The following is a 25,020-nucleotide window of genomic DNA, read 5'->3' as shown; positions in this document are numbered from 1 at the left end:
ATTCAGTGCTGAGAAGTCTTCATCATCTAGCCTGGTCTTTGAGGAGTCATTTTTGGGACCTGCATTTAGGGTCCAAAAGGTGGAGTGACACAAGATTTTGAAATACAGGAACTACATCCTTGAGAAAGCTCGTTGTTAAATAGAGAAGGCATAGGTGGGACTGTCGGACAACCTAATGAAAGTTGTATGATTTAAACAATAATACCTCCCTTATTAGTGTTTTATTAAAAAACAGGAAGATATTTTTTATGCCCCAAAATTTCTGCAGCTGTTCTTTGAAAGGGGACAGGTTGGTGTGGATGTTGCCTTCTCTGTAAACTAAATTTCCAACAAGTGAGAAACTCCATGGTACTCCCTTCAAATGCAACTAACACCTGCCTCTCAGACCTCTTCTTGTCCTCACTTTAATCCTTCTGCTGTCCCTTCAGTCTGTGCAGCAGCAGTGACCTTCAGGAGTAAAAAAGATGTGCTTCTCAGGTTCACACTAGAAGTCTGGTCTGCAAGTGCTTATAGAAACAACTGTGCGTGGTGTCAACAGTGAAGCAAAGTATTGCCCCTTTCCCTCCTGCCTTGGAACCACAGGTACAGCTTTGCTTTGGTTTTTCTCCTGGTTAGAAACTTCTCCAAGTTTGTTCACTCTACCTGTTTTACTTCTCTTTCTACAGTGACTAATTTGTGTGTTCTCCAGGGCTTCATTCGTGGACCCAGGTTTGTTCTCTCTGTTTCCATTTGCTGCTGTAATGTGGCATCATCGAGTAGGTTCCAGCTGTGTCCTGATTTTATGCAAATTTATTTTCAGGCGGTTGCCAGAAAGCTGGATGATATATATTGATTGTTATGATTTTGATGGGCATCAGCCTTTGTGTGTCAAGCAGTTGGTTATCTCATCTTGTAAGGACAAATAAACTGCTTTTGTAAAGCATTTGACATGACCTTTCAAATCCTTTTTTTCCCGTCGTGATTTCTTTTTCTGTACCCCAGGCTGTAATATTTAGGAACTCTTCTGTGCTAAGTCATTTGGTGTAGTTTGTCATACAGTGCTGTTTCTAAGAATGACTTATTATTATCTCTGTGCTGAGTGCCAGGACGCATAGAGAAAGGAGTTTATTTTTAGAAGGTAAGATCCAAATACGCTTATAGTCACTCCCAATTCCTCTCAAGTGCTAGAGAGACACCACTTCAAACAACCATAGAAGTTGAGAACTAAATATTTCTGCTTTCAGGCAAATGTGTGCCTGTGGAGCCAAACACTGTCCTCAGCTACTGATGTGCTGTTCCCACTGGAGTCGGGACCTTCCTGCCTCGGAAAACGGAGAGCACATTTTGACATGACAGAGTGGCTTGAGAATTAAGACTTTATGAATTGGCACTTTTGCTCTTACTGCTTTTGTTTAAGACAAGGATGGAATAAAATTAAATAACTGCTGTGAGGTTTAACAGACACTTTGCTTTTCGTGGAGCAGAGATTGTCTGTTGGGGAGATTTTAAAACCTGCATTTACATTTTCAAATAAGAGGCCTGAATTTTATCTATATTGCAGTATACATTGCTTTTTGAAAATTTTACCTTTCTCTTTCCTGCTGCAGCCTATGCTGTACTTCACTGTCCACATGCTATTAACTTACCACCGTTGAACGTAACTGAGCCCATGCCACTTATTGTTAGACTGGAGGCTAAACCAGCATGTAGCCAGATCAATGGCTGTAACATGAAGTATCCTTAGTTTTAGGAGCTCAGCCTGTGTTTTGCTCCTCCTCCCATGCTTGCAAAAACCTTTTATTAGAGAAAGCTTATCTTGGTGATTGGGCCACTAGATTTGCAATTCCACGCTCCACCGCAAAAAAGGGCTGGGTACCTCTGTAATACCATTTCATCTCTCCTGTTTTTGCTTCCCCCTCCTACAAGGGGCTGCTGCTGTGATATTTGGACTTTGGATGCTCTACAAACAAGCTGGTCATCAGGACCTCTTGCAACCTGCAGGACTGGTCAAATGGCCTCCGCTGAATGAGCTCACATAAAGTCAAAACATTGAACCTTCCTGATGGAGATACGTCTTTTCCTTCCTCTGTAAATTATAAGTGGTAGTGGTTTGGGCAGTGTTTCTCCCAAGTGAGAGACCTGCCAGCTCAGAATTATGACTCGTTGAACAGCACGTTCCTATAATGGTAGGTCTTTAAAATATTTTTAGGGGGTATACGTATGGGATGGAGTAAGACTGAATAGAATTGCACAGAGCATTTTCCACAAAATTTGCTATAAACCTCTAACAGGGCAAAGCTCACTGCAGACTAATTAAAGGGATCCTGCTGAAATTAAATTCGTCTTTATTGTTCTCACTTGAATAGCTTGGAATGTAGCAGTATAAGCAGACCATAAGATTTTTAATCTTAAGATATAGAAGTATTTAATGATATTTCCCATTGTTTAACTAAACAGACAACAATGTACAAGTTCAAATCATCAAAGGTCATCTTTTAAAGCTGAGCCAATATTTGGAAACAAACTTTCCAGGCAGCTCCCTGCACTTTACATCACTTCCATATGGTGGGCACTTTCTCCGCAGGTATCAGCACCCTGCGGCTCCACTGAGCACCCAGTGCTGTGCAGAATGGGGGTTGTGTCTGTCAATCCAATGTTGCTGTCTTAATGTTAGAGTTTGAACACCACCTGTGTGAAGTCTGAAGCTGCAGCAATATCCTTGTGCTAAGGGATAAGTAAGAGATGGACCTGGCTTTAAGGAGACTAGGGTGCAGTACTCTTCCAACTCCTCCCTGTCTTCAGACTTTCCCCTATGCTCTGTCAGGAGAGAAGACAACAGATGCCATAATCTTGATCCACAGGCCAGAGGACATATCTTCATATCTTCCGGGTTTTTATTTTTCATCTTGCCTCCTGAAATTTGGAAGAACTAAGCAGTATGTGCAGTAGAGGAGAGAGAATTTTTTTTTAACATGTGTGGTAATTGCAATGTTTGCCCTGGTGTGTACTTCATTAGGTGATGATAATTTATTCATTAAGAGCTTTATTATGAACACAGACATCTGACGCTTTAGTTGAAAGAAATGGAAAAGTTTGAAATTTGTTTTGTGCTGAAATCTGATGTAAAAATTACAAACAATTTCTCTTCCTGCTACATAATGCTGATTTTTCATGCTGGAATGCTCTACCTGTGAAATTTCATCCAAGAGTGTATTTTAATAGATGAGTTCTTAACCTTTCCAAATAAAAGCATATAATGGAAATAATGATAGAGTGAAATTCCACCCTTAATTTGAGCTGTGTTAGAAAGCCTGGGTGTAACATTATTCTATTACTTTTTCCTTTTTCAAAAATGAGTATGTACTTCTGTCACTTGGCTTTACACGTATTCGTACACTGTTTAGCACCCTTTACTCAGGTGGATGAGATATTACCTAGGTAATCTAGCCCACTTATCTTCAGCAGTGCAACTTGTGCATGGCATTATTCACCAGTGGGACCTGTTAGACTGGAATGGATGATTTTTTTAGCAATAATGTGTATGTTTTTTCAGTTGTAATAGATGCTGAAAACTGTATACTTAGATGCAAGTGTATTTCCATGTGACAAAGCCCAGCTTGGTTCAGGAAATACAATCTGTAGTGCTTTACAGACCCCATTCTCCACTGCTTTGTCCCCCTTGTATGCTAGTGTGACCACGGACAGCTTTGGTGTAGGAGTGATGGGGAAGTGGTTTGATAGAATGGACCATCAAATTCTGAATCCCCAAGTGTTTCCCAGTCTGTTACAAATGAAAGCTCATTCCTGGCAGACAGTAGTGCATGTGAGCTCTAGTTCAGGTGACTTAGTTGCACAGGAACTTGGAAAGAAAATTTGGGGGACCTTGTTAAAGAGGTTAATGTAAGGAATTGCTCAATTAAAGCTGACCACAGGCTCTCCCTCAGCCCTTTTGAGTAGTGTCCTTAGGATGTAGCATTGAGTAAGGGCTTCTCTGATACCGATACTCTGATAACTCTTGTTACTAGCATGTTCATGCAAGCAACTTGGAGTTCAGTTGTAAAGTCCTGCATGTACTAACAAACTACTGTTTGTTAGTATTGTTGCAGCTATGCTGATGCAAAGTCTCTGTGAGCCTCTTTTTATGCTCTTGCCTCAAATTCCTCACTGGAAGACTGAGTGGCCTCACAGTTTTGGACTCATGTTCAGTGTTACACCCTGGCTTCCAGCTCCAGCATTTTCCTGCTGCTTTGTCATGATACCAGGGAGACTCAGGGCTGTATAAGGCTATGGCATGGCTTTCTTAAGTGGCATCTATCTCACTCCAAATGTGCAGGGCCAAACAGACAGTTGTGATGGCTCAGCTCTGAGGCAGTGAAAAGCCCCTAACTGGTGTGCTGTGCAGTGAGAATGGTGAAGACTTGTCCGATGGTTAAGTGGTTAACAAGGAAAACACAAGTCCCAAGTGCCTTTCTTCAAGTAAAAGCACCACGTAGATTGGGGACTTGTTTAGAAGAGTGAAAAGAGTTTAATTCTATACACTTGGGGCTTCTGTGGCAGGCTCTTGCTTTGACTGTGAAGCAATTTATATGTTCTTTTGTCCACCAGTAAGTGGTGACAGAAGGCAGAAAGCAGTTTTCAAGTCCTCCTCATCGTTGAAGTTGAGAGAGGATGTTGCTGGTTTTGGCTATTTTAATGACACTCCAAAGTTTTAGACCATCTGATCTCACAGACTACTGAGGGATGTTAAGGACAATCAGTGGTTTATGCCCCACAATTTAAGAGCACTTGATTTAGAAAGGATATTCCCTGCCACTTCCTGATAGAAAGAGGATGTCAGAAACAAGCTGTGTCCCTGCATAAGGGAAATATCCTTTTGATGTAAATGTCTTATCAATGTAGGTCTGTCAACTTAAGTTTCAGGAAAAATGGATGCTTTCTTCCTCCTCCCCTCTAGGCAATGGTGAATCACTGAAAGAGCCTTTTGTTTGTTTACAGTGGGGTTGACTCCATGGGAGCATGGATGTCATGCATGATCGATTTATAGACAGATAATCCTTTGTTTGGGACTCTACCATGAAAATGGTTTCATTTCATAAGTATCACCTTCAGAAATTATTTAGTACCTTTTCTCCTTAAATTATGCGTTTCTTACAGCAGGGAGAATTATTGACAAAAGCTGTTTGTAGGAACAGGAAACCTGCTCATATATCAGTAGCATTAACTCAGTGAGTAACCCCCCCCTAGGGTACATCTACATGGCCCAGTGCTGTACAGCAGGGAACACATGCTGCAGTAATGTAAAACTGTGAGCTGGTTCCTCTTCACCTGAAAGTGAAGAGAACCTACATGGCTATGTACCTATACCCTATGTAGCTCAGGCAAATTCAGTATGGAAGTGGCCGCAAACCAGATGCCTCCAGTACCTGGGCTGCAAGGCTCAGATCTGGCTTGCATGTTACAGCTTAGCAGTGAGATAAATCATGTATATGTATACATATATATTTATATCTCCGTGCCTTGGTCTTCTAGGAGACTTTGAAAATGTGAGCTTAATATAGAAAAAAAATGAATGCTAATACTGAAGTGGAAAGAACTGGTCCTATTGGTCTGTTATGATCTCTGTATAGTTAGAAGTAGCTGTACAATTCAGAGTAGCTTAACTTGTCATGACTACAAGACTCTGAAGATGAGCTTTACATTGATGCTTCATGAGTCACTACAACCTGCTGCTAATTGCCTCAGCCTGGAGGCCTCGTAAGGAAAGCAAAACAAAGATCCTGCAGGTGTTTTAATCGGTATTCGCAGAGCAGCCCTGTTGTGCCTCATGGATTTGATTCAAGCTGTTCTCAGTACCAAGACGTGATGCGGCAGTGCTGTTGCTATCTACGCTCTGTGGGTGCTGCAGCCTCTCAAGGAGCATAAGCAGGCACCAGGGTTTCATAGCAGCTGGTGCCATGCAGTCCAGCAGTGCAAAGGCATTCTCCTCCTCAACAGCTCGTGCTCTAGGACCCCGGCAGTGTGCAGCAGGTGAACAAACAGGAGACGCAATGTGGGGAAGAGTGCAGGACAGCAGGTAACATAGCACAGACAGTTGCAAACACAATGGAGTACCTAAACCAACCCTCATCAGTTAGCACCATAACTGGTACCTGATGACAGTGCTTTCTAGGCACTGTTGCCATGAATGTAGGTTACTTGAGAAGATAAGGAAGTTATCTCTCCCAAAACACTATTTGCTCTGGGGGTTGTTTTATGTCCTATAAAATTTAGTTGATCCATTATGAACAGCTGAAAGAAGTTTAACGCGCACTATACAGCAAATGCAGTGCTTAGGAACACTGTAAGGATATTGGATAGATGCTCATCATAATAATGGCAAATAAAGGTAAGCCTTGAACACCTACCATTAGATATTACAGTATTTTTGTTACAGTACATTATCTCAAAACATTTGTGTTACAGAGCATTTTGTTTATCTGTCAAGCATGAATTGGCATTACAAGACAGAGGCAAGCTGGTCTGTTAGAACTAGCTAGAAATTAGGTAATATTAATTATTGTGAAAACTGATGCTTAACTGCTCCCTTTTATTTTGTACACTACAGAGTGTTCTTGTGTCCAAACGATTATAGATTGATTCAGTTGTGCATGAATAGTGTTAAGTGCTGTTAAAATAAAAAGTTATTTGGCATTTACACACCATTGTGCATATGCAAAACATTTTAAAATATAAAAGTTTAGATTATGAGCTGCTGCAGCTAATATCAGCCCCACATGAGCCACAAGTCACCGGTCAGCAAAGAAGGCAGTGCAGCACAAACATTTCCCTCCCTGTGTTAAAATTCTTATTTGCCACATAAGTGGGAAAATTATCATCAAATGATGTTTACGGGTCTCTAGGGTTGCATGTGTGTGGAGTATCACAAGGCTGACTTTTGTATAAAGAGCCAAGCCTGTTCACACAAAATTGAAGTGCGGTTCTTATTTAAAGTAAAATCAAAGCATAAATGGATCCAGCTCTTCCCATTGACAGTTGACTGGAAATGTGTGCTTAAATGTCTTCTGCCCTTTGAAAATCCAAACTAGATATTTTATTTTAGGAATTTTAAGTAGCTAAGCTTACAGGGTTGGGGGCATGTAGTTTTGCATGTGCCATTTTCTGTAGGACTGTTTTATAGGCTGTTATAATCCCACATAGTTCTACAGCAACCTGACTTTGTGGTGATAAACTACTTCACTAAAGTGCTCTATAGGTTAATATTATCTTAATTTCCCTTTCGTGTAACAGGAGTGTAAATCTGATGCTTGCTAATTTTTTTTTTCTAATGGCAATTTTAGACCTTCCAAGAATATGACTTCAGGCTAGTGGGCACAGTGCTGAAATGTGGGGTCTGCCTTAGCTGTTAGACTGCTGAGAGTCTCATTTTGCTGTACTTCGGCTTCTGTACCTGCCTCTGTTTCAGAAAGAGCAATGATTTTGGCCTTCTCTGTAAAGTGCTTTGGGAGTGGTCTATTGGTTAACATTGTTATTTTTGCTTGTTGTCTCAAAGTCTAATTTCTGTAACAAAAGCCAAGCAACCTTAGTGCTTTTCAGGCTAGAAAAGAAACTATTGGAGTAGTCACATTTTTCTTGAAAGATGAGGTTTTATAAGAAGAAAACAATGAATTAAAAAGCCACTCCAAAACTCTGAAACCATCCTCTTGAGTTTCTGGCTAGCTTTACATCTGCTGATGTTGGGTAACTTCGCCTCACAAAAATAATCCTGTCCCATGCAACTGCTTCAGGTTTGCTCTTGTGCTGACATATTTAGGGCAGGACACTTTTTAATGTGTGGACAGGCTCATACTAGCAGAAGATATACAAAGAAAATGGTGAAGATTACTGATGCCAAATTCATGAATTGCATTATCAATGCCTTATGGAAAGACCCATGAATCACATTACAAGATAAAGAAGGCTTTTTCCCCCCCCCTCTGCTGTTGAAAGAAAAAGCAATATATGGTCTGAAGCCTAGCTTTGATATTTCTCTCTACTGTTCTCTGTCTCAAAGCTTTCTTACAACCAATAAAATTCACAGTTTCACTGTATCTTATTCAGCGAGAAGGCAACTTAAAAACTAATATGCTGCATTGGCACCGAGTGAAAGAAATTGATTTAGAAGATGACAGCGAAGGGGCCATGCTGAAATGTGTATAGCCAGGCAGTGTCACACTTCCTTGGAAAGCATTCAAATTCATTTCTCATGGAAATGTATTCCTGAGGAGCTGTATCAGACAAAAAAAAAGCTTCCTTCAGGAAGTGCTGATCCATCCTGTGGGCTCCCACCAGTGCACTACCACAGTCCCACCCCAGAAGGATTTACTGGCTTAAATGTACTTTGATGTTGCTCTGGTATGTTAGTGCAGTCTGCCTGAGATGGCAGGTTAGGCTGGAGCCCAGGACACCCGGTGCTGATCCCAGCTTAACTCCTGGTTTGTCGTTTGGTCAGGGGCAAGACTCAACCTTTTTAATGCACTTCCATTTCTCCACCTACAGAATGGGACAGCTGAATCCTTTTGCTTAGGGGTGTATATAATTGCCTGAGGAATAAAGGATAAAACAGCTGGCTGTTTGCTGCTGCTACAATTGTTACACTTTAGTTTAAAACATATGATTTAGATATCAGTATTTAAGGCTCAAATACACTTTCTGCTCCTATACTGCATCATTGGCCATTCCAAGCCACAGGCTTACACAGGAAGGACCAAATTTCTGACGAGAGTTGGGGGATTTGTGGATTGCAGTGTGAAGCAGACCACCACCATTTACTTTTCAACATTAGCGTCACCAGCCACAAGAAGTCCCTCTCAGTGTACTAGGGATCACTGCATTTGGACTTGTACAATGGCCAGTTATCCAAAGGGCCAGGAGATTCTCATGGGAAGCAGAAAGTTCTGGTAAACTCATGACTTTGTGACAAAGCCTGTTGGTTTGAAGAGTACTATTGAGGTTTCAGGCAGATAGGGAATACCTAGAGAAATGGAGATTATATGCATAACACAGGGCAGTGAGATGAGACTGTTAAGAAACTTGCCTTTTAAGAAAAAGTGACTGCAGGTTTCATATTTATTCTCAGGGAATGAGATTGCATGCACACTGCAATACAGAGAAGGAATAATAATGGAAAATGGAAATACAGCCGATGAGCGTGAAGGTTTTCTGGTTGCTGCTCTTCCCTTCCTCCCCTGATTCATAGAGTCTCTATATAGAAGAAAATGTTAGAAGCACTTGCTGTTATTTTCCCTGGCAGCCAGAGTTTAGTAAGCTACTAACTTAGAGGTTGTAAGTCTTTTGCAGTTTTTTAAGAAAGATCATAATCATTCTTCATATGGATGAAATCCTGTATATCAGTTCATTGCGGCTGAACTTGCTGTGGCTCTGGAGTTCATTATTTGGGGTATTAACTTTCTGTTCAACTTACTGGTTTTTCTCTGTGTGGGGTTTTGGGGTGGTTGTTTGGGGATTTTTTGTTTGGTTCTTTGGTTTGGGGTTTGTTTTGTTTTTCACTACAGCAAAAGACACCTGAAAGCATTCCTTGTGTTTTCAAAATAAACTGCTCAACACAGGTGCCTGTGTACCACCCATTTGGATACATAGTTCCCTGCCTTCTTCCCCCTTGTTCTTAGGGAGATAACACTTTGATGTTCCACTAATCAAATTATAGCCCTTTCTTTCTTATAAACATCTCCTACATTTATTGTATAAACTGAGAGCTGGGCTGGTGCCTTAGAAGTTGGGTTTTTCTTGCCAATGTTCCTCTAGCCTAGCTGGTGGGGGGCTCTGAAGGGTCATCTGTGTAAAGTATGAAAAGGACGCAGTTTCCTTTGCGCCTGAGCTTGGGGATCCTGGTTTCTAAACAGCCCAGACTTTCTGGATGCTATTAAGTGCTCCTTGCACCCTTTTGGACTGACTCCCCTGAATGCTCAGCAACCAGTTTTCCACAGTGGCTGGTTTTTCTCAGAAAGTGGCAGTTCATGGACATCTCATGTGAATCGTGATATAAAGCTTCACAGGGAACTGTATAGACTTTGCTGCTATGATGGGTGTCAGGAGGGTAAGAACATAAGCATGACCAAAGTGGTCTGATGAAAGTTGTGTGTGTTCACTCCTGTCCTGCCACAGTAACCCTGGCCAATTCTGCAGACACTTCAGCCTGTTCAGGACAGATCCATCTTGGAGTTATTGGATTCCCTAGGAATCCACTCTGAGGTGGATCCCACTCGACCAATTACCATGCGTCTGAAGGTCAGTTGGTATTGAACAAAACAGGGTCACTCAAGGGCCACCATCGAGCACTTATTTCTTAAAAAATTTTTCTATGTCCTCTATAAGGACATTTCGTAGGTGGCTCACATGCAAGTGCATTTGGAGCAGCTGAAGGCATGGCATTAATTTATTCAGTTACTAAAAGAGAAATTAAGCTTTTAATAGGGCCTCCTGAAAAGGTGGGCTGAGCTTTTGTGGAAAAAGATACGAGCACTATGAAAAAAAAATTCAGATTTTGTCATGCTTTTTGCTTGTTTCTTTGAGGGAATGAATCAAAAACTGTTGTTTTAGAATTAAATAGAAATACAACAATTTCCTTTAGATGCTTTTTGAAAGGGGCTGAAACGTCTTGATTTTTTTCCCCTGAGACTGTCATTCCTTGTGTTTAATTTTTATCTCTTATCTCAATCCACTTTGGTAATGATAAAAAAGAGAGGGCAGGGAAAGAAGAAAAAAAGTAAAACCTGAAAACCTAAGCTATTCTCTATGGTTTGTATCAGCATAGAATTTCCTTTAATTTGAAGTATTTTGCTAAAATTACACAAATCCTTGAGCTACAAAAACCCATTTTTAATGAAAATATTACCACTGAAAAACTTATTTCATTTCTTGGAAAGGTTTACCTGCAAACCACTCTGGCTAACTCTACCTATTGGTGAAGTGAATGAGTCAGAAGTGTGTCAGCTGGGTATGCCTGAAATAAGGTAAGGTTGCATACACCATAATGTATTTTATAACAAAACACTCTGATCCTTTGTAAGCAAATAGAATAGTGTGTGAAGAGAATGGATAATGATTGCCTGTTTTCAGTCTGGTAATCACTGGAATATAAAGTTGCTGTGTCAGTTTTTCCCTGAGGAGTAAGTAGGGATTATTGGGTTTGGTATCATTTGGTTTCCCAAGTATTATAGGGCAAAGTCCTACATATTTTCAGGTATCTGACAATCAAATATTGGGATTTTGTATCTGTATAGGTGTGCCACTGGCAGGTCGGGACTAAGGGTCTGGAGAAGGATTTTGTTCCGTATTTGTACGGTATTTGTGTCGTCGGGTTCTGGCTGCGCTCTCCTGTGCAACACATGCTGTCATTGCTTCAGGACCTGAAAGTCAGTAACAGCTCTAAGCCCCAGTAGAGATAATTCACTGTCAAGGCTAGGACGTTAGTTAATTTTAATGAACCTCAGAACATGCAGTATAGATGAAAATGCTGTTTTCAAAAGCAGTATTTTGCAAAGTAAACGTTAGAAGCAGGTACTTCAGAAAGCCAGCTGTATTTAGTAAAATAGGTTCTCCTGTATGTCTTTATTTTTGAAAAAGAGAATAAGCCCTCCAAACCAGACTTTTATTTTGTTGATTTCTACTCAGCATTTTTTGCTTGCACCTTTCAGTTTCATTACTTAAAATAAGAATTTTCTTTTGGAAATATAACTCACCATTTGCCACTCTGTCTTGATGCACTCACTAGACAGCGGGCTTTTCCCCGGGTGGAATTTGCAGAGGCCAATGGCTTAAGTGCTCGAGCATAAAAAGATTGAACTGAAAGTTACCTAAATATTTGAGGTGTCAAATACAGTCATTCACTGCTACATCTTGTCCTAGCAGGTAGAAAAGGCAGTCCTGGCAAAACATGGGGTGGGATCCATCAGCTGGCTTCCACCTCTTTCCTCTAAATCATCTTGAGCTGTTTGAACACACTCCCGCTACCTGAGAAGATCTGGCTGATTAGGCCTGTTCAGTTATTCCTCTTGACTAATGGGCACAACGGTGGCCGTTTTAGACTCTGCACTGCTCATGAAACTCAGGTTTTATGAGTATCACGCTGAAAGCTGAGCAGTGGCTCCTGCCGTCCAGTGCAGAATACCAATGTGTCCTCAGCATCCCCTTGTAATTGTGCTGCAGCAGAGCTGAGCTATGGGCTGTTGATATGGGTGCTCAGATCACCTCCCCATTTGCTCTGGCACTGTATGATATATATGGCAGTAGAGATGAATGAATTGTATATTTTATTTAACAAAGACTAAAATAAATTAGTTAGCAATGTACTGCCTGGCCAGAACACCCAGTAAGTACTAGTAGTTTTCATTATCCCTCAAGAAATCATTGACTATTTTATGCGATGCAGTAATGTATTATTCATAGACAATTTCATTGGTAACGTTATTGCAGAATCCCAGTGTAACAAGAATGTAGATAAAGGCATGAAATCCTTAGGAAGAGAAAGATGGGTGATCTTCCATAAAAATGAGAATATACGTGCATATGCATATACACAGAGGACTACAGGTCTTTGTGGAATCAGGCAAATGCCTTTTAATCGTGGCAGTGAGACTTATTCTTAAAGCATGTCTGCGACTACTCCTTATAATAAGCTAATCTCTCTGTTTATTAATGATAAACTTTAAATATTGGGCTGAAATGTTTTTCTCTGCCTGAAGCGGAATATTTTCAGTTTCATTGTTAGCAATTCATCTGTATTTATTAGTTGGATGGGTATCTGCATTTCCAGCCAATTTATTCACCAGACTTGATAGATAAGAATATGCACCTGGAGAAAACCCATCTGCACAGCACAGAGTCCCATCTTCTGCAGTGGCAGGACACAGTGCACAAAATTGTATACCCCACACTGTCATTTAAGGTGAAGGACTTGACTTCATAGTGTCTCTTTGGCGACGTAAAGTAATAGTGGTAATGAGACACTTGTTCAGCCTCTTCCTGGTGTAAAAAGGCATAACTTTTCTGGCACCAGGGAGGTTCACGTATCATTTCAGGCTATATCATCAGCCATAACTCTGCTTTTTCTACTCCTTGAGTCCGAGGTATTCTGGCCCAAATGCTACATCCAAGGCAACTTCTTGTGTTGTCACAGCAGGTTTTTGTCAGCAGCGTGCTTCTTTCTAACCCGTGGTTCCCCAGGCATTGCAAAATCAAGGAATGAGCCTTTACTCCAGCGGTAGCAGATGGCACTGCTGCTTTATGTCTGCACCCCGAAGCACTACCTGGCTGGCTTGGGCCTTGCTACAAGGAGTGAACTGAGCTCTGCCTCACCTGCTGCTGCTGCACAGGCTCCGCCTCAAAGCTTAGCACATGGCCTCACCTGCCTTTGGGGACCTTTGTGCTGTGGCTGCACAAGCAGGATGTTCCAGAGCTACCGCCATGCCCAGTATCAGACCAGTATCTGTCTAAAGGCAGTGGAGCTTGGATTTCACATCAGCAGCAGAGGTCAAAAAGTGGCCTCTTATCCTCCCCAGTGTGTCCAGACTGGGCGTGTGTGGCATGGACTCATGAACAGAGACCTTGTGATACTTGCATTGAGTGCAGTGTAAAACCATATTGTGTTACTCCTTTTCTTTTTGCAGTTGTCCTTGAAACTTTGCAGACAGTGTTGCTGAGTGAGAAATATTGCAGTTAGAGCTTGCTATGCTGGGTTGGGCACTTTAGAAAGCTTTTACCACTTCATAATTTAAATATATCTTTGTCCCTCTTTAATTGAAAAGTTGTAAGGAGCAAAAGGTTTGTGCGTTTGCACTGTTTGAAGGCTGCTTTGACTATTGATTACCGAGGAAATCGCTTTAATGTAGGATTGGATTCCAGTGACCTCAGACTCTCTGTTCTTTTAGGGTTTGTGCATCCTTCAGGATAGGAGCTGTTTCAATGGCATTTTAGTCCTATCTGGGGTTTGGCATATCTAAAGAGTGCTGATGGAGCTTGAAAGTTCAGCTGGCACTGGAACTTCTAGTCCAGTTCTATGTTTCTTATGGATCCAGGGCTGGACTTGACACCAGTGTTGCTGACTCATGACTTTTGAATACATGTACTGGCATGTTACCCTGTATCCTGACTCATCCTCAATTTCTTGTCTACTCCTTCGCCTGTTCATACAGGTGGAGTATGCACCAGTGATGTCGTGGTTTATTGGGTGGTAGTTACGTGTGGTATTACTGGAGACTTTACATATTAAAGCAGCTATAAAGCTGGGAAAACTGCATGCTTTGTACAGTTAATGATAAAATCTTGTATAAAGAAGGCAAAGGAGGAGATTCATCTACAGCTCGGCAATTCTCATCCATCTCATGCTCAAGGTGTTGAGAAAAAGAACGAAGCGATTTCTTAGAAACCCATGTTGAGACTAGGATGCCTCTTAACTCTCTTTTCAGACAGCTGTGTTTTTCCCAAAGACCCATGGCATTAATGCAGAGGGTCTTCCATCCTTAATTTAGAGCTGAGTCATCAGAGCTTAGACTGTGGGCTTGCTGAAGAAATATCGGCTTGATTCTGGTATTTCATAGGTGAGTCATGGGACATCTGGGAATGCAGCTTCTGTCTTGGCTGCTAATTCATGGCTCCTGAGGCAGGGAGTGAATAGCCACTTAACTCAACTAAACTCCACTGGCAGCAGGGCCTCTCTTCTCACAAGGTGCGATAACTGCAAAGCAAATAGATGCTGTGGTATAACCTCTGGGGCAGGTGGGCACAGTTAAACCCAGTTCGGTAGTGGAGGCATTCCCTTTTCATAGCAAGTATCAGAAGGTTGCACGGTAAACACCTCTTGCCCCCGTTGTGGTATTTAACAGACCGCATGGGATGGTGTAGGAAGGCACCTTGTACTCCATGGTAGTCAAGGCACTGGGTTGAGGAAACAGAGTGGGGGGAAAAGGCTCTTCTGTCTCAGCAGCTCAGGCATCTGCCAGCCAGCAGCAGCATCAGATCATGCAAGCTGCAAAAGTGTCCTTCACCAATAGTTCTCTCTGAAGTCAGTAAAGAACAAAGCTTATCTACAGCGCTGGTTATCGGGAAAAATAGCTAAAAAAATATATATATATGTATTTTCTCCTGGAGGCACATCCTTATATACCTTATATGTGGAGCATGAATACTTTAGTACAGAGGAAGAACTCGCTTCAGTAGCAGGTTCAGCGGCACAGCAAAAGGCCATGGCTGCCTAGGCATAAGCCTCCAGCCCAGAAAGGGAATTGCACATCAGCTCTGGAGGCTAATAAGGGCATGACCTTCTCACGTAACAAAAGAAAGATTTCCCAGGGGATGCTGTTCCCTGCTGGCTGTTTTATGTTTCTCCAGTCACAGGGCACAGTTCTGGCCCTCCTTTGCAATCAGCAGCACTTGTGTTGTCACTCCAGCACCAACTGTGGGTGGGAGCAGGTCTGGCTGGATGTGGAGCTCTGAGTGAATGATCAGGAAAGGTTTTGCAGGCAAAGAGGTCAAGAAAAAAACCAGTTACTGCAAAGGAAGCATAGGACATGAGGAAGATTAAGTAAGAAAATACTTGAAGGTGGCTGGGAGGAGGGACGTGGGTGATGAACCTTGTGTGGCTGAATGCTTTAAACCTCCCAGAGTTTATGCCATCTAGAGAAATGCAAGTAGCCTTCAGGACAGCTGGGCAATTTTTTCAGTCCTGGTAAAATGTAATTATTAGTGCGCTAAATGAGCTTTGAAGGTTCAAGGGCTCAACTGGACCATAGGATGAGGTGAGCCGGAGAAACCTTGGTGAAACTGATATATTCATTTTGGTGTCATCACAATCCAAATAATTCCTGAAAATGAATTGATTTCTGTGCTGCTATTTTGGAAGGAGCTGGGGAGGAAAAGCTTGAACAATGTCAAAACATCCCATTTTGACTCTGGGAAGTCTCTGGGTTTTGTTGTTTGTTTTTTTTTATGGTATAATCTTTAACTTACAATGCAATGTATAAATGCAATCTAAATTATTTCATAGCACAGTGTTAAATCAGTCCAAAGCAATTCTTTTTCTCAGGGAATGTCATGTTTAATTTTGCTTCTTAATGAATTCAGAATTGGAAATCTCAAAGCTGTTGATGAAACCAAATGTTCATCATTTTTTGGACAGTTCTCTGTTTGGCTGTGGTAGAGTCGCTCTGTAACACAGACTGCAGTGCCTTCCTCCCACCCTGAATCTTTTCTGGTCAGGCTGAAATCCCTTCAGAAAAGGCCTGCCTTTTCCTGTGTAAACTGTGAAGCTGGAAGGAGCAGTAATTGTCATCAAGTTTTCCAGGACCTACTATAGTACTATATTCAGGCCATATATTTTGTAGCAGGCATTAATGACAACTGTGTATATAATAAGTTTGACACATTTGAGTTATAACAACCTTAAACTCCAGGGATTCAAGCCAGCTTCATTAAAATGTGAGAGAAAATGTTAGCAAGATATTTTAAATGGAGTTGGCATAGATACGCCTTTTGACTTGAATCACTGCTGTCCCAGTAATTTAGTCTGGGTCTTCTGGCCCACTGTGTGAGTGTGAGGAGGAAGCGGTACGGTTTCCTTAGATTTGTACCGATGCTTTAGCAGTAGCGTTGCAGTACTTGCCCCCTGTATGTATATATGTGTGTGTAAAGATATATATGGGGAAAAGCTTATATTTTTCCCATATGCAAAGTATTCTGAAGCGTAAGCCCAGTTTTTGGTGCCTAAGTTCCTTAGGTGTTTTACATCTTGGTTGCTAAGGCAGGCAGTGGGGCTCAAATAATTCTGCTGTCTGGACATGTATATTCATCTGTTTAGTCTCACAGTTTTTCAAGCTGCTGGCCAATTTCAATTATATTTGGAAAAGAAACAGAGGTGTCAAAGGGACTGCACTCCCACACATTTTTAAGTATTAATGGTTCATAGCGGAGCCCCAGTCAAGGAAAGCTAGCCCTTATTAGACACCCAGAAAGTAGGCAGAAGAGAGACTTGTGAAACTGATTTACTAGTTCCTATGGCTCGTTCAAATTATTTGTTTAAACCTTTAATATACCTAATTTATACAGAGTACAGTGTGTCAATGCACATTTGTCTGTTTATTATACACTTGCATATTTTTCACTGAAATCCTTCCAGAAATTAATTGTACTCCCCCTTGTTAAAAGCATAACCTCAGCTCCATCTGGTGGCTCTGTGGATTAATAAGACAAAACTGCTGAAATATATCGTCTGTGATTTTGCTTTTTGTCTAGTGAAAAAAATAAGTATAGCACCAGACATCTGTCAGCTCTCTTGAGATAGAGATGCTGTATAATAAGAGAAGACCCTTATCTTTTAATTCCTGTTTTTTGGGGGGTTGTATTTTCTGGACTTCATGCCTTTAGAGATCAGGGCTTTTATTCCTCAACAATGAGAGCTAAAAAACTTTTTTAAATATATATGTGTGTGTGTGTATATATATATGTGTATGAAATTATCCTCCACCTCTCCCCTTTATCTCTCAAGAGCAGGAAGTAAAGCTTTATGAGGAAGGTCAAATATTGTATCCGAGTTGCACTGCCTTCCTGATTTATACCTCTCGAAGTGCGACCCCTGGAACAAAGATTCAAGTCAGCTCTAAAACCAGAAATACCCATTGACTGTCCCAGGCAGCTAATTCTTCACTAATAACATATTGTGCTAAAAGCCAAGTACTAAAAGCAGGTATATTCTTGCTTCATTGCTCTTTTCTCTGCTTATATTAGGAAGGCATTGGGTGTCGATTTGCTGTTATGCAAGCTGTTTTGTAGTCAGAAATTATTTTTATTCCAAGTGGGATAACAAAAAGAATTCTGAAATGAATTTTTCATCAAAAATTAGTGTTAGATCTGGCAGAGTTTTTGTTTTGATTTTGATCACGTTTTAAAAAGAAAAAAATAGGGCAATACTCAAAAAATGAAACTGTTCTGTTCAGACAATACAGGCCTGGCTTCACATTTTCAGCAAAATAAATGATGCAAATGGATGAAACAGTTTTTTGGTGAAAAATAAAACGGCTTGCAGCAGTGGGTTGTGGCAGTGAGCTGTGCTGCCTCTGCCGGCTTTGTGCAAACGTGAGGGCCTGGAAGTAGGGCAGTGAGAATTAGTAAGGCCACGTGTAAGGTCAGGTGAAACTTACATTCTTTGCTGTTTTCCCATCGTGAAATGATACAACACCAGGGCTGAAACTTTAGGCTAGTTCATATCATTTAAATGTATTCTAAACGGAATGGTTTTGTTTTAAAAATATTAAAATTAAATCCTCTGCCTGTCCTTGCCTTCTGAACATGACAAACTCTGTGACAGCTTGGACAGCCTCAAAGACATGTCTTTGAATTTTAATAATGTGGCTGACATATATAATTCTTCACCCCCATTTGGCAATTAGCAGAATTGGTGTCTTTTTTGAGCTTGCAGATTTTGCTTTGTGTATTTGTGTGTGGCCGTGAACTTGGAAAACCATTACATGTAAGGTGCTGATCAAAGGAGGAAATTGTGAGCTATTCTGATGAAGGAAAAGGCAAACCCAGTTTCTTCAGCAGACACCTGCTGAGAGAAGCGAATCCTGAGGTATGGAAGCGGTAGTCCAAGACTGGAATTCGCTTTTTCCTTGTACCTTCTTAGTCCTTTGGGCTAACGCTGTCTCTGCTTTATAGCAACATCCCCAATGCTGTTAGTGGTACAAGCAGTGAGCAAACCTGAACTTATACAGAAGAAGAATGGGGAAAACTAGGTCAAAGCATTGCAAAGTGCAGCAAATACATCCAGGTAGAACAAACTTCTGAGTCAAGAGTCCGTGCAAAACAAGGAAATCTTGCAGGCAGTTTTAGTTCTTAATATATTCAGGTTTATTACAGAGGTCTCTTCACAGAAGTTTACAGTCTCCGTGCACTCCTGGCTTATCTTGCACCTACCCGTTGTTACGCATTTGGGAGCAGAGCAGTTGCATATTGTCTCCTTTTTACACTTTGCACCTTCCTATTTCTAGTATGGTGAAGAGTTTGATATAGCCACAGAGCTTTATATGTCTTAGTGACATTTAGCCTACATACTCTCCTCTACTTCTCCGTTTCCTAATGAACAAGCTGTAGGCTGCATATTTGCATACATTAATGCTTTGTCAGTTTGAACTCAAGGCAGAAGACTATTCCAGGCAGAAATACCATCTTGTTCCCGTCAGAAGGCTTAATACAGAAGAATTAAAAAACCATAGCATTTGGAATCTTTTAACCAATTCTTTGCACAGGGTGTTTTCCTGCCTCAACTGTTTGTAATAATGATTAAGATCTCAAATGACAGCAGCTTCTTGGTGTGTGAGTCACTGAGTTCGTTAAAAATTAGACAGCCTTTTTCCCAAAGCTGCATCCACTCATGATAGACAGAGGCCAGGTAATGATCATCACTCTCTTCAGGAAGAGGTACAGAAATCACCAGACATGCCCAAGGTTCCACAGTGTGGTTCTGTCAGAAGGGAGATTTAATCTCTGCTGCTAAAAATAAGACCACACACAAACTGTAATAAATTCCTTAAAACTGAGGCTAACTAAAACAAATGTGTGGTCTACTGCTAAGCAATTTACTTCAGAAAAGAAGGAAACGGCACCAAAGTTTACAAGGTCTTTCCTCTTGCCTGGCAGTTGTAAATGGTGCGCTCCAGAGAAGGGAGATGTGCAAAAGGGTTAAGCAAAGCCCATGTGACAAAACCGTTCCCCCATTTCTGCCTCTTTCACCCTTAAATTGGATGCTGAATGCATGTTTGAATGATGGCACCTGCAAGACAATGTATGTTGGTTCTTGGGAATATAAAATGACGTTGCAGAGCAGAGCTGTTCAGTGTTTTCTATTCCACTCATGAAATGCAGGTGAACTTTCTATGGCATTTATAAAAACACCCAAAAAGACACAAGAGAGCAATCATACTTGCGTTGGTCCATGTTCACATTCAGGTGCAGTTGGGGATTACTGTATAACAAGGTCAGGTATCGATCTGGGGAGCAGACACTTCTTGGGAAAGGCTGAAACGATCCACAAAGAAGCATCATAGCCTCTGGGGATCCCCTGGCTCTCCCCAACCTCTTTTGAGATGAACAACCCCACTTGTGCTTCATTGCATAGGGATACGATCCCTACCTGTGTTTGTGTGCACTTCTTAAACGTGCCATTAAGGAGCCGGGCTCTCTACGTATAGAAGTAGGATTTGCTGAGGGAGCATCCCATAATACATCAAGAAGGGCGCCTACTTACAAGCCTGCCATCACATGTCCGCACAGAGGCCCTGAAATGTCAAATCATTAAGGATACAGTAAACCTAAAGTACTTGTTTTAGAAGGAAAGTGGTCTTGCCCTGCTGATCTGTAAGGAGCATAGAAAGGAGGATTACTTGACAGGTAGGTAAACACATAGCATACACCTCTCGCATCCTCAGTGGTGGGGAAGCCTCTTTTTATTCTTGGGGTTTTTTTTGTTGTTTTTCTTGTACAAGCAGAGAAATGGGCATAAACAACCAGATCTGCAGATTCATAGCATCACTGCCCCTCTGTAGCATCACCAATTTTTTTGTGGAGATTGCAGTATTTTGCAGTACTCCTTTACAGCAACTCACAGAGAATTAATGGGTACAGATCATGGGAGTTATGTGGCAGCAGCAGAAATATTCACTTCTTGTGTAGTGGTTAGCTAAAACCTGACCTTTTTATCTTATTTTAACAAAAAAGGGCAAAATCAATCATAAAATGAATATATATTCCCATATTGAAGTGTGTTTCTTAATTGGAAACTTTTACTGTGGTATCAGCTTTCAACACGCTTGATACGATTTTGACATGTTGCAATTTGGTCTGTGGAGTTTTAATGATTGTACGTGAAGCAACATTGATTTTAGACTTATTTTGCTCCTTTGCTTTTTTTGTTATTCACCTGCTATGGCATTTGAATCTACAGACATAAGACAAAGTGTTGTTTGATCTTGCCCCAGTCGTGGCACTGTCATTCCAACCAAGCTTCTCTCCTTTGATGGTTAAGGGAGTCTGCAGAGACCAGACTCCTGGCTTAAGCATCTGAAGACAACTGCTTAATGCAGGCTGTGTGAATACCCCTTTGCTGCCCGTTGCCATCTTTTGTAAGGCTTGCTTGAAGTCAAGTACTTACTCAATTATGGTATTTTTAGAGGAATCTTTAGCATGGACTCTGCATTTCAGATTGGGAGTGTCTCTGAATACCTAAACAGAAATATATTGTAGTTTACGTGGTTATAGAAGAAGAGGAGAACACTTGTAGTTTGGTTATGTCTGTCTCGCTGGTCGTCTGCTCTGTGAAGCTTCTTGAACTGCACCAGATCTGATCAAGAAGGAAGACAGTGGATCTAATGAAAACATTGGGAGCCTTTATTAGGGCTGGCTAGCCTTTCCATCCAAGCTGTACATCTTCAGCAGGTCCTGTTAGAAGCAAATGTCCAAGGACCTGATTAAAATAAGTGGTCATGTTACAGCAACAGTATCTCTTTGCTCTGTAGGGAGCCTCAAGCAGGCACTTCACAATCCATAGAAAAGTGGTTTTTCAGGATCACAGAAATGCTAATTTGGGGTCTGACAGAAGGTAGACTATTCTTCACAATAGTGAAATTTATGGTGCTTTGCCTAGCATTTATTTAACTGAAATATCAGACACAAAAAGTTTATGATTTAACCTTCTGAAAATTTTGTGGTGACCCTAAAGAAAGCTTTGCTCAGAGAAGATAGACCAGACAGACAAATTAATCTAAAGTGAGCTTTTGAATAACTTGTATTTGTATTTGTACTGTCCTGGTTGAAAAGCTGAATTTTTACCATCCTCCCCTCGAACAGGTTGTTATTCTTGGCACCGGTATTCTTGTTATTGTCAATGACCGATCATTTCATCAGCATGTGGTAGCCCCACTCTTCTTCTCCCTGTCTATCACATACACTGCTCTATTCGGAGATGCTTGAGAGGCCGGGACTTGGTGCCCAGTTGCAACTGCAGAGCCTCCTCCTCAAGGAGCTCCTGATTAAGATCACGAGGCAAAGTGCTGTTTAATTTAAGGAAAGATATCTTGCCCAGAGGTGATCTATTCAGTCACAGCTTAATTGAAATCATGGTGCATGCAAACAGGAGAGAGAGAGAGAGACAGCAGACAAAAGGTTAAGCAGAGCACCTTGTATCAAATGTTGAGCTGAGGATTAACTATTGATTGTGGTGCATAAGTTAAAAATAAAGTTTTATTGTGTGCCCTACAGTGATTTCTGTGTTCAAAATGAAATCTGAAAAGCAGGCACTTGTTTATCTCTGTATATTACTGCAGCATGTGTGACAAGAAAATAAAGAAGTAATGAAATATCATTGGTGTTTTCTTTTTGTTGATTACTGAGTTTCTTTAGCTGCAGGGAATACTGGAGAGAATTTATGGCTCCAACCATTAGTTTAAAATTAATGTAATTGTTAAGCTTTGGGATTATAAATGGCTGCTTGTCGAACAGTAACAAGCCAGACAACCTTTACAAAAACCACCTAATAAGTCTGCCTGCGTCAGGGAACTTTTGTGCAATAAGAAGAGTTGATCAGTAAGAATAATAATCGGCTTCAAAAGGGGAATGTAGATGACAGTAAATAAGAACAACTGTTGAAACATTTGAAGCAGTGCAAGGCACATAATGAAGCTGTTTCAAGATTTGTAGTAAATACAGCTTTAAAAAAAAAAAAAAAAAAAAAACAAAACACAAAACCAGAATTATAAGATGTTTGCAGGTTCCTCTCTCTTTTTATTCCTGACTCTAGCACAGTAATTCCACTGGCTTTGATGGCACAGTAATATAGTAAAGCCTGATGGGAGCTTATGTTCTGTAACTACATCATACCAACTTCATCCTCTTAGTCCACTTTTGCTCAAAAATGTTTCCTGTTGAATTCTGTCCTCTTCTTTCAGAAGAGTTAAACAGTGGAGGCAGTGGCTTTACAAATAAGAAGGTTATATCAGCTTTTGGGGTTGCTGCCTCTTCTGTCCATAACTTTTTAAGCTGCCATTAGAGTGCTGTCATCTCTTTAGTGGAGTGGTGCCTCACTTTGCCCCATCCAGAATGTCTTACCTTTGCCTTAGATCTGTCTGCAGGGACTCAGGAGAAATCCTTTTTTTAAAAAAAAATAATAAAATATTTTTAAAAGGTTGTTTCTGGTTTATTGTATCCTGTTCCTTAGGCATCTTTCATCTGACAATTAGCATCAAAGCATTATGTAAGCCTTGATTATTTAGCCTTCTCAGTAGCCTCGGGGTATTTAGAGAAAAAGGTTTTGCATAGCTCAAGGTTGAAACTTACTACTTAACAGCACAGGCAGCATAACAGCTTGGGCCAGAATTAGAAAGGCTAAAACCATGGGAGGAAGCTGATGTGCAAAAAAGGACTTTAAGGGTTGAGTGCTTCACAGGCAATCAAGACCTCCCTCTTTCACCTTTGTCTTATTTTATCTGTAAAGCTTTGGAGGAAATAAAGAATTGGGCACTGAGCAGAGGTTGCAGAAAACCTTGTTGAGCTAGAAAATGGAAGAGTGGTTAGAGAACATCAGTGTTGGGTCTGGGGCTATGGCTACCTTATGAGAAATCAAGGGGCTTGGGATGCTAGCCTTCTCATTACAGTCAGATTAATTGGATGAGCAGCACCACAGCTAGGATATGTGGTCCTTGAAAGTCCTCCATGTACTGGTACCTGAGAACTGGGGAATGTGATAGCTCACAGGAGGGCTACTGAGGATCTGGTAAGGTAAACCAGCCAGGGAAAAAGCAAGTGATGATCCGTCATCAAAAGGGACATGGTCCCAAGAAGCCTTTCAATTCTGGCTATAAGCTGTTCCTAATGGAAACAGTTCTGCTGGAAAACAACTAGCCAATGTCACCTCTAAGCCCTCAGAGATGTTTGCACATGTATTTTATTTCACAGTAATAGTCAAAAGAATATAATTTAAGTCACTCATGGTAGGAAAACTGAATGAGTGCCCGGTCTTTGCAAGATTGAGCAGATATGACCACGGGATTAAAAAATTATACATCTTGTTAACCACCTTTTATGTCTCATTTTCAGATATCTATAGCACCCACTTCAGGGATGATTGTTTAAAGAGCTCTGCACTCAAAGGGACCAGATTTCTAAATGGCTCGGCACTCTTTGGGAACTATTTATTCTCCTAGAAGCATGAAGAGATATGCACCGGGTGAGCCAGCAGGGCATACTCCCACCCACTGCAACACAGGTATGTGTGTCAGCCTTCCATAACTAGCTGTAAGTCCTTAAAGTTGGTGCTGTAATGGAAAAGGATATGCAGCCTTGGAAAATAAAGGCCAAAAGGTTTGTTTAACATACGTTACAACAATGGTTATGTCACATAATTTTAAGTGAATCTTCTTCATTAGAGGCTGAGCCTCTGCATTCAATGCTGTAGAAGTCTCAAGGAATTGCAAAGAGTTTGTCTAATTAGCATCATGCATGAAGGCTGCTGAAGCATTGGGAAAGGCTAGATCTTCCACACCAGTAATGATCTTATTGCCATAGTTACAGTTGTCTGATTCTCCTTCTCCCTGCAAGTTGACAAATTGCATTAAGAATATTTTAAAAAACCTGAAAGTCTCACCGAGGATACAAGTAGCTGAACAGCTGCTTTAAAAACCAGCTCTGCCTATAGGTATGCCTAATCCTGCTCCATCTGTGGATGAAGCCTTCATTGTTTGCAAAAGCATCTACCCACTCCTCAATCCCAGGAACTCCTTGAGCAATTACTTTGCAGAGGCTTGGGGCATGCTGAGCCCTAAAGAAGGCTATGGGGTAAAGCAGCAGTTTCTTATGTGCCTTCCTTCCTAAGGAAGGGAATAAGTATGATGCTTGGGAACCTGTTCATATCAGGAGCCTGGGTTGCGTATGTACGGCTGGACAGAGACACTGTTTGGGATCAGGGTGATTTGTGGTTGACTTGTCTTGGCAAGGCTGAAACTC

At 41.1% G+C, this 25,020-nt stretch overlaps 1 long non-coding RNA gene across 1 annotated transcript in view; it reads left to right on the top strand.

Annotated features, from left to right (window-relative positions):
* The first annotated feature begins 441 nt into the window (after positions 1-441).
* LOC135313135 (uncharacterized) overlaps positions 442-25,020 on the top strand; it is a 91,434-nt gene continuing 66,855 nt past the window's right edge. The window contains exons 1-2 of the long non-coding RNA XR_010372733.1: positions 442-582; positions 24,115-24,283. This is a non-coding gene — a long non-coding RNA (uncharacterized LOC135313135). The remainder of the gene's footprint in view (positions 583-24,114; positions 24,284-25,020) is intronic.

This window comes from Phalacrocorax carbo, chromosome 4 (assembly GCF_963921805.1).
Source record: "Phalacrocorax carbo chromosome 4, bPhaCar2.1, whole genome shotgun sequence".
Lineage (NCBI taxonomy): Eukaryota > Metazoa > Chordata > Aves > Suliformes > Phalacrocoracidae > Phalacrocorax > Phalacrocorax carbo.
Note: the sequence above shows the minus strand (reverse complement) of the source record. Positions and strands in the feature narration are given on the sequence as shown.